Source organism: Lonchura striata, chromosome Z, assembly GCF_050655825.1.
Source record: "Lonchura striata isolate lonStrDom1 chromosome Z, ASM5065582v1, whole genome shotgun sequence".
Lineage (NCBI taxonomy): Eukaryota > Metazoa > Chordata > Aves > Passeriformes > Estrildidae > Lonchura > Lonchura striata.
Genome location: NC_140740.1, coordinates 37,565,118 through 37,573,733, shown reverse-complemented (window position 1 = coordinate 37,573,733; position 8,616 = coordinate 37,565,118). Strand labels below are relative to the sequence as shown.

Below are 8,616 nucleotides of genomic sequence, written 5' to 3'. Positions count from 1 at the left end.
GTAAATAAATGTTTCTTTTGTTTTTTCTTAGCCACTAAGAGATTTTGCGTTTATATAGTGTCTATTCAAAAATTACACAGATGTGCAAGATCTCTTCTGAAGAAGATGCTGGAAGATCTCACAGCTCCAATTCTATCCTTTCTGTTCATGTATCCTCCTTTTTTGCATACCCCTTCCTACCCCCATGCACCAGCTGAAAATATGCAGTGCTTTTGAGAATGAGTCAATTCAGACCTCTTTCAGTTCCCCTCTTCTTTGATGTTTCTGGTTACTCTGTAGCTTAAGTTACTTGTCAGAGCTAGAAACTAACTGAAAGGATGAAAAATCACACACAGCCTTCATAAAGAGGTGTATTAATTCTTGCTGTAGTATAATACTTAATTTCATGTAACACAGTAGTTTTTGAATAAGTGATTGTGAGTTGATAGGGTGAGTGCCTTCAGTTTTAAAATCCCAAATGATATGGTCTCATCTGTGTTTCTTACAGTTGTCTTTGATATTAATGAGCTTTTAATTAGGAATAAAATGGAGACATCATTATGGATAGATATTAATGCAGACTCAAGCTTTTTTTTTTTTTTTATTTAGGCCATCTGAAAGTGCTCTGGCAATAGACAGTTATTCTAGCATTAATTTTATTTAGGACAAGGACAAGTACATTAGTCTTGTAGAGTATTAATACAGATGGTATAAATAGTGCTCTCCTTTAAGGACATTTAAGAATATGTGCATTTTTGTGAGTCTTAGTATGCATGAAATGGTTGGAAATTATTCATTGAAACTGCTTCTAGGTAGAATATTATGGTTTTAATGATCTATAACAGTTTAGAAAATGTTTTGAGGAAAAAAAATCACTGGAAAAAATTGTCTGGGGAAAAATGTTTTCAACAAATGATAAAATATTTTCAAGAGAACAAGGCTTTTGTTTTTTGTAGACTTGCACTGTACATCTGTAGAGTCAGGCAGAAAATATAACCGAGATCACCATCTTTGAGCTGAAGTCTGTAGATCTAAACCAAGAAAAAACTCCTGTAAATATGATATGGGTGTAGTTGAGGTTTACTCCTCATCTTAATGATAGAAGTACAGCAATACTATAAAGAACTGTTGGAGATCTTCCAAGAGACTCTAAGTCCATAGATGAGCTTGTACTAGGTACTGCACAATGCAGCAGCCACACTGCTTGTAGCTTTGCACTAGCTCTTTCCAAGGCAAGTGTCTTCTGACTGGTATCAGCCTCTGGACATCACACATAGATCAGGACAACTGTAGGACACACCACTATCCACTGTTAATGTGATAAGTCAGTTTCTTGAGGAAGCAGCAGGGTTACAGAAACACAGAGTGTTCTTCTGAAAAAGTGAAAAAAAAAAAAAAAATATTACTAGCTTAAAAACTGTACACAATTACCTTTGTAACTAGTGCTAGCACATTAGGGCAGCTGAGTATGGAAAGCTGTCCTTTCTAATCCCTTTATCTTGGTAAACCAGGAAAATAAATGTATTTGGCATATTGTTTAAGTATTAGTCATCTTCTGTAATAATTAAAGAAAATGTTAACCAAATACATACTAGTAGCAGAGGCTCTGTCTGGTACAAAAATTGTTTTCATTGGATTTTATACTAAATGAATGAGGTGCAGTTTCTTAGGAAGTGCCTTTTTTTCTGAATAAATTTATAAATACCAAGTCAAAAAAAGCATTGAGGTAACAGGTCTCCATTGCCAGGATTTGGAAAGTTGCTTCTGGTACCATAGCAAATATGGGTACAGATTTCATGCAAATGGGCAACTGTACATTCTCATAAGAATAGGTTTCATTTGTGATGAGTAGTTTGTGAAGCATAGAAGAGTTAGCAAATTTCTATCTGGATCACTTGGAAGCTACCTACCACATTGCTGTGACACTAACTCTGCAATGGGCCAGGCTCAAATCAAGGGCTTAATTATGAGTGATTCAGCTGAAAAAAAATCTGACTACCAAATTTCATCTGCTTGCTGTCTTCCACATTTTATCTCTTTCTGTTCCTTTGTTGCTGAACATAGGGGCTTAGTTCTTAGGTCAGCTAACACCAGTAAGTATCTGGAGTAACATTCATGGAATATGGCTACAAATAAAGCAGAGATTAATAGATGTGTCTTGTCCACTTGCAAACATGTCAGGTCTTTTTTCCAAATGCCCTACCTTAATCCATCTGCAGGCTGATATTGAGTCTAAGTATATTTTAAGAATGTCTTTAGCAAACAGGGAATCTCCAAGGCAATTTTCTGTTCTCTTCTTCTCTCAATTGTATAAATTATAATCAACTCTATTTTAACTCAAAGTGCAGTAATTTTGTGCATCTGTCCCAAAGATATCTTCTTTATCTGAGCTATTAAGTGACTTCAGTTAGGTCTATCATGAAATTTCTTCACGCATGCCCAGTTACTGTTGACCAATGTGTTGAAATATATCTTTTCTTTCCTTTGTGCCTCCTCAAATGCTGACCACAATTTTCTAAGTGGCTAAGACAGCTACTCTGAATTCAAAGCCATAATAGGAACTGAGGGCCTTCTTGCACGGACCTAGAATTGTACTCATTTCCTTTTCCTTATTTTTAATGTTCCAAATATGATACTGTAGCTCTTGTACTGTCTTTCCAGACTTTGACTACTGCAGTCAAAACTCCTACAGTCAAAAAGAGCAGCAGTAGATAGTTCAGCAGCTTGCTGCTAGGTTGTACTGTGAAGGCCTTGTGTGCAATGGTATGAAGATAGTCCCCAGAGAATATATTCCTTGCTTTGTCTGATAGGTTTTCAGTGAAAGATACATGCAAATATGCTTATCGAGGTGTGAGAAAAAAAAACCAGGATGGGTTTCATTTTTTTCTTTTGTTAGCCTAATAAGTAGTACTGAAATAATTTGTTGCAGCTTTGCTATACTTTCGAGATTCTTGTCTTAGTACAAAAGAAAATATATTGGTTTCAATTTCTTCAGCCTTCCCATTTACTTCAATTTTAAGCTATTTTCACTTCTAGGTAAGACAGATGAACAGATGAATGTTACTCTTGTAAAATGCATTTGCTTTTTTCAGATGTACTTAACAAAAAATTTTTCTTAAAAATACAGGTTTAAGTATTCAGAGCCTTTTGACTAAAGATCCTTTGAACTGTGTTATGAAGAAACAACAGCTCTTGTAGTACTAATTAAATTATTTCTTATCTTTCCTGGGCACATTCTCCATGCACTTTAGCTTCTGCATACCATGATTTGTAAATAGGCCCTGTGTTGATGCCATAAAAAAAAAAATCAACAACAAAAAAAACCCAAAAAAAAACCCAACCAACCAACCAAACAAACAAACAAAAAAAAACCCCACCAAAAACCTAAAACAAAACAAAAAACAAAATAAAAAGGAAAAACCCTGCAGGTTTTTTTCATGTCAGTAAATTAAATAGTTTGAAACCCTTTTTGGTGACAAACATCTTCACTCATTAAAGATGAGAAGGAACTGGATATTAGAATTAAAACTTCAGAGGAATTTACATCCCTGTTTTCCTACATAAGAGATACTGTGCAGGCTGCAGTGGTGTCATCTATTCTGTTATGCCCAGACAGTTTTAGAATAAAGGTTTTTTTCAAGAGGAAGATAAACTTTTAATGTAGAGTTGTTGTTAAAAAAGTCTTCCTAAACTTTAATAAATGCAGTTAGCCTTCATACTGTTATAGTTTTCGATTAATTTATTCAGACTTCATTAGCTACAACAGATATGTAAATCAAGTAGTATTGACATTCACATTCTCCCACCAGTGTCCTGCTTGCGGTAACAAAGAATGTTAAAATTCACCTGCCTAGATACACTCTGAAATAAAGATCTACTTTGAAGTAATGAATCCTAACTTGCAAGAGATTTTTAATCTTTTCCAAAATCTACATTTTTGGTCTGCTGCATTCTCCAAGAGTAACAACTTTAGCTCTTTGTTGTCATATGATTTTCCCTCCTGTATTAAAATAACTTCACCTTCTTCCCCTGTGATAAGTTGTTCTCAGTATTTGGAACATTAAAATCTTGTAAGAATCATCAATGAAAAGGGAGTATAATGTAATTTTGCTTTGTAACAGTTACGATAAATCAACTTAACAAAAATGTGGGTTTATGCATTGTTTTTGAAGTCACATATGACTCAGAGGGGCTACCATGCAGAGATACTAAACACCATGTCTAGGGATGGACTTTAGCTACAAAAGGAGGGTGGTCTTCCAATACCAAGAAGCCCAAACAAAATGCAGTACAAACTAGTTAGGAGCTGTAGTGTTTTCAGAAGTACAAGTTCTCTTTCTCTATTATTGCATTATCATGTCAACATGTCTATTGTCATGGTGATTATGTTGTTCTGGTCTTTGCCATTGAATAATTATCTCTTAGTGAAATCTCTTTTTACCAGTAAAACAGGAATACAATTTAATAGAACTAAGTGAATGTTGCAAAAGAAATTTTGCATAACTCTACCTTTCAAAAATCTGTTTCTTCATTCAAAAGGCATAGATGGTAGAAGTGATCTGTTATTCACAGTAATTCTTTAATTTATTTGACTAAGAATTCTTTGTCAGAAAGTGTTTCTATGAAAATATTTTCAATTTTTGTAAGGTAGTTAATTGTGTGGTAATGATAGAAGTACTATCCTCCCTGGATAGTTGATTTATATCATTAACCTACATCAAAAAAGTCTGAATTTTATTTTACATCCAAGCATCTTTTATATCCCTTCACTTAATAATTCCTATGAGCTTTTTAGAAATCTCTTCTCCTCCAACTTATCTGCAAGGTTAGTGGAAATGTCAATAGAAGTGTTTAGAATTTTTGCAAACATTTACACTTTCTTTTCCTGTTACTTATTCATGAAGAATAAGTAGCAAGACAAGTTAAGGGCAAGACAATCCTTAAGATTTATTATTTTTCCTTCAAAATTCTTCCTGAGGTTCACTTGCTCTGTGAAAACTGATTGATATTTTAAAATCAATCTTAAAAACATTGGCTTAAATACAGAAGGTGTAGTGATGTCTTAATTTCTTTGCTGAATTTGGAGAATATGGACTTCAAAGACCTGTACAGATAATTTGTATAATTACATGAATTTGTCACTGTGATTTTCTTACCTTCTTTGTTTTGGCACACATGCTTCTTTCACTTTGATTTAGATAAAAATATAATTTTGGGGGGTGAAAATTATACCCATTTGTTTAGTTTTAAGACACCTGATACAAATATTTTAAGCAATCTTAAAATAATCCTACTGGATAAGCTAATAAAGAAAGTTTCTCTAGTTGCCTTTTTTGCTTATTTTTTCTATTTCTGTGTAATTACTTTTTCAATGATCTGAGTGTCCATAATTTCTTCTGAAAACCAATGCTACATGACTGTAGTTTCTAAGTTGATGGTAGCCCATGAAGTTTTTACTGATGACTTAGTAGATGAGAATGATCCTAGGACTGGAGAATAATTGAATCAAAACTTTGCTTCCAATTCAATGAATTGTCAAATTAGTGGTTGTTGTTGTTGCTGCTATTATTCAAGGATTCTTAAATCTATTTATTATTGGAATCCAGATAGCTACTTAATGTTTTACATTTTATTTAAATGCTGAAATGTTTAAGAGATCAATAAAGGAAGGGAGAAAAAAATCTCTGCATAAGCATAAAGGCTTAATCAAAGAGTCAGGGAAGGTAGAAACCTAGATTCATTTGAACAATTTCGGAGATGCTCTATTTTAAAGAAAAATCATCCTTTTTAGAGTATATTGGCAGTTTTTACTTAGTCTGTGATAGAATTTGGGAACAATACACTAAGCTTAGACAAATTTCAGGCATGAGACCTGATGAGGCAAGGCCTCTGCTTTTACAAACTAGGTCTTATATTGAAAGAACATATGATGAAATGTCTAATTGCACAGATGAGTCAGAAAATGACACAGTCAGGATTTTACTCATTCTTCTGGTGGCATTGTGTCCCACTGTAAGAGTATTTCTAAATTTCCCATATTTTCATGTGTTATTTGGTTGTCCCTAAAACAATCTATGTTTCTCATCTTCCCTTTATCTCCTGTGCAACACTTCCCACCATTGCCACCTTAGGCACAGTACACTAGCAAAGGTTATTTACCCTTCCTGCCGCTACCTGGTCTGGTGCAGCACCAAAGGAGACTTCAAGAAAGCCAGATCAGGTGCTCTTCCAACATAAATGCAATAGGTACTTGAGAGATAAAGCCGTGAATAAAAAATTTCCCAAACCACGTGAGCTGGGCAAAATATTGCAAAATACAGAAGTTCAGTAGTTTTAGCTACACATATTTAGTATCTGTCTACTCAGTACAAGAGCAAAGGTGTTTTATTGCAAAGATTTGAACAATGGCTTGGCTTACTGCTTGCTGAAGTGTGACAGATGATGACAGCCATGCAAAGACAGAAACATTTATACTCCTCAGTATCTGCTTCCTGCTTTAAAATACAGCAATGCTAAAATTCAGCATTTAGACAAGAAACAATCTTATATATGCAGAACAATTTACTATCCCTAAACACAGTCTCAAAAAATATCCATCTCAAAGGACTGCATACTGTACAAGAAAGTGATCTACACTGGAGAAATTCATCGAGGACTGTCTCCTATGGAAAAGACCCCATGCTGGAGCAGGGGAAGAGTATGAGGAGTGACAGAGGCAATGTGATGAACTGACCACAGCTCCCATTTCCCAAAACCCTGCACTGCCATACACAAAAGGGAGAAAAGATGCAGGGTGAAGTCGAGCCCAGGAAAAAGGGAGAGGTTGGGGAAATTTTTTTACAATTTGAGTTTTTTTTCTCACAGTCTTACTCTGATTTAATTGGTAATAAACTAAACTAATTTCCCTTGGCTAAGTCTGTTTTGCTTGTGATGGTAACTGCTGAGTATTCTCCACCTGCTTTATCTAATGTGTGAACCATTTTTTATATTTTTTTCTACCCTGTGCTGTTCAAGAGGGTAGTGATAGAACAGACTCAGTGGGCACCCAGTGTCCAGTCAGGGTCAAACCAGTGTTATAAATTAATTAGTTGATTTAATAATTAAAGGAATTTATTACATTAAATCAAAGTAAAATTGGAAATGCTACAAGCAAATCAGCACCGAGCCAGGCAATTGGTGCTGGCTGAACTGGGTCGGGTTAAAGTAGCACTGAGCAAACACTTTTCAAACAGGTAGTTCACCTGGTTCTCAGGATTACCTGGTAGCATTTAAGGGAATCATCAGTACAAGTCTGTTTTTGTCATGCAACATATAATCCTAGAATATTTATTGAATACAGTAGGTTTTTGTAAAGGGTTTTTTAAAATGTAAATTATTAAGTGACCATCAGGCAAAATTGTCATCTCTGATATGATCTACTGTGGTGTTCTTTTTTGTCTGAAAGGCTGAGAAAATGGATAGGAAAGGTGATACTGAAACTACCAAGTCAGGGCATCAAGTGATAATAATGCAGCTAATGACAGCAACAGATCTTGAGACTCTTGCCTTTTCTGGCTAAAGCTATGTCCGATACCATACTGGAGCATCAGACGGGACATGGAAAGGACTACGGTCAAATGCTTTCTTGCTTTCAGCTCTAAAAGCTTCAAAATTAAACTGAGGGAGAGGGAGAAGTGAAAAAATATGTAATACATGCACGATTTGACACATTCCTATAGATTATTTTTAGGATTGCACTGCATTCTAGGATAGCATTGGGTTGTTTTTTATTTTTTTAATTATAGTTTTTCAATTTAAAAGCTACAGAGCACTGTACATTCTTGTGAAGCACTTTTGGGAAGACTCAAAGCTTCAGAATGTTGTAAAAACTGATTTGCATTTCAAAGTAGTAGTGGATGTTTTGGGTGATATCACACAGAACTATTAACTAATAACTTTAATGATCTTTCATAATTACATAGCTGAACTTTGAATAGGGTTCTCTTTTGAAAAACAGTATCAGCCAACAGTAACTTGACTCTTGACTTTGGACTTAAAGAACAGAGAACAGAGCCAGAGAAAGACAAAACAAAATAATTTGTTTATTTTTATTTTTTAATAAACAACTCCTTCATTTATATGATGTCAAAGCATGACAAATACCCCAGAAAGCTCAGGAAAGCAATTTTACACATTGTCATTCACATTCAAACATAGAAAAATTCTTAGCTCATAATATTTTTTTTTAATTTCATCTAACAAGCTATAATTTCAGAGCACTACTGTGTAATGCAAGGCACAGTACAATCACAGATCAGTAAGACTATTACTTCCAGTTTACATTTATGTGTGTGTGTGCATACTTGCATGCATACACCTTACCTTCTTGTATGTATCACAGTGAAGAGAGGGAAGCAAAAAAGGACAGTGTTGCAGATGTTTAGAAGGAATACCTACACTGGCAAAGATAAAGTATGTAGTGCTGATTAAGCAGGAATGAAAGGCATTATGGTAAACATTAACAGTAACAATTCAGCTCTGTCCCAGTGCAGTTTCCAATTAATTAACATCTCACAAGTCTAAAGAAATGCAGAAAATAATTTTTTGCTTCAAGAAATCATCTTACAATGAAGAATATCTTTTAATAGCATAATATCT

At 34.5% G+C, this 8,616-nt stretch overlaps 1 protein-coding gene across 13 annotated transcripts in view; it reads left to right on the top strand.

Moving 5' to 3' along the window:
• The window catches only part of LINGO2 (leucine rich repeat and Ig domain containing 2), a 487,462-nt gene that overhangs the window by 461,268 nt on the left and 17,578 nt on the right, over positions 1-8,616 (top strand). The gene's annotated exons all lie outside the window — the stretch shown is intronic.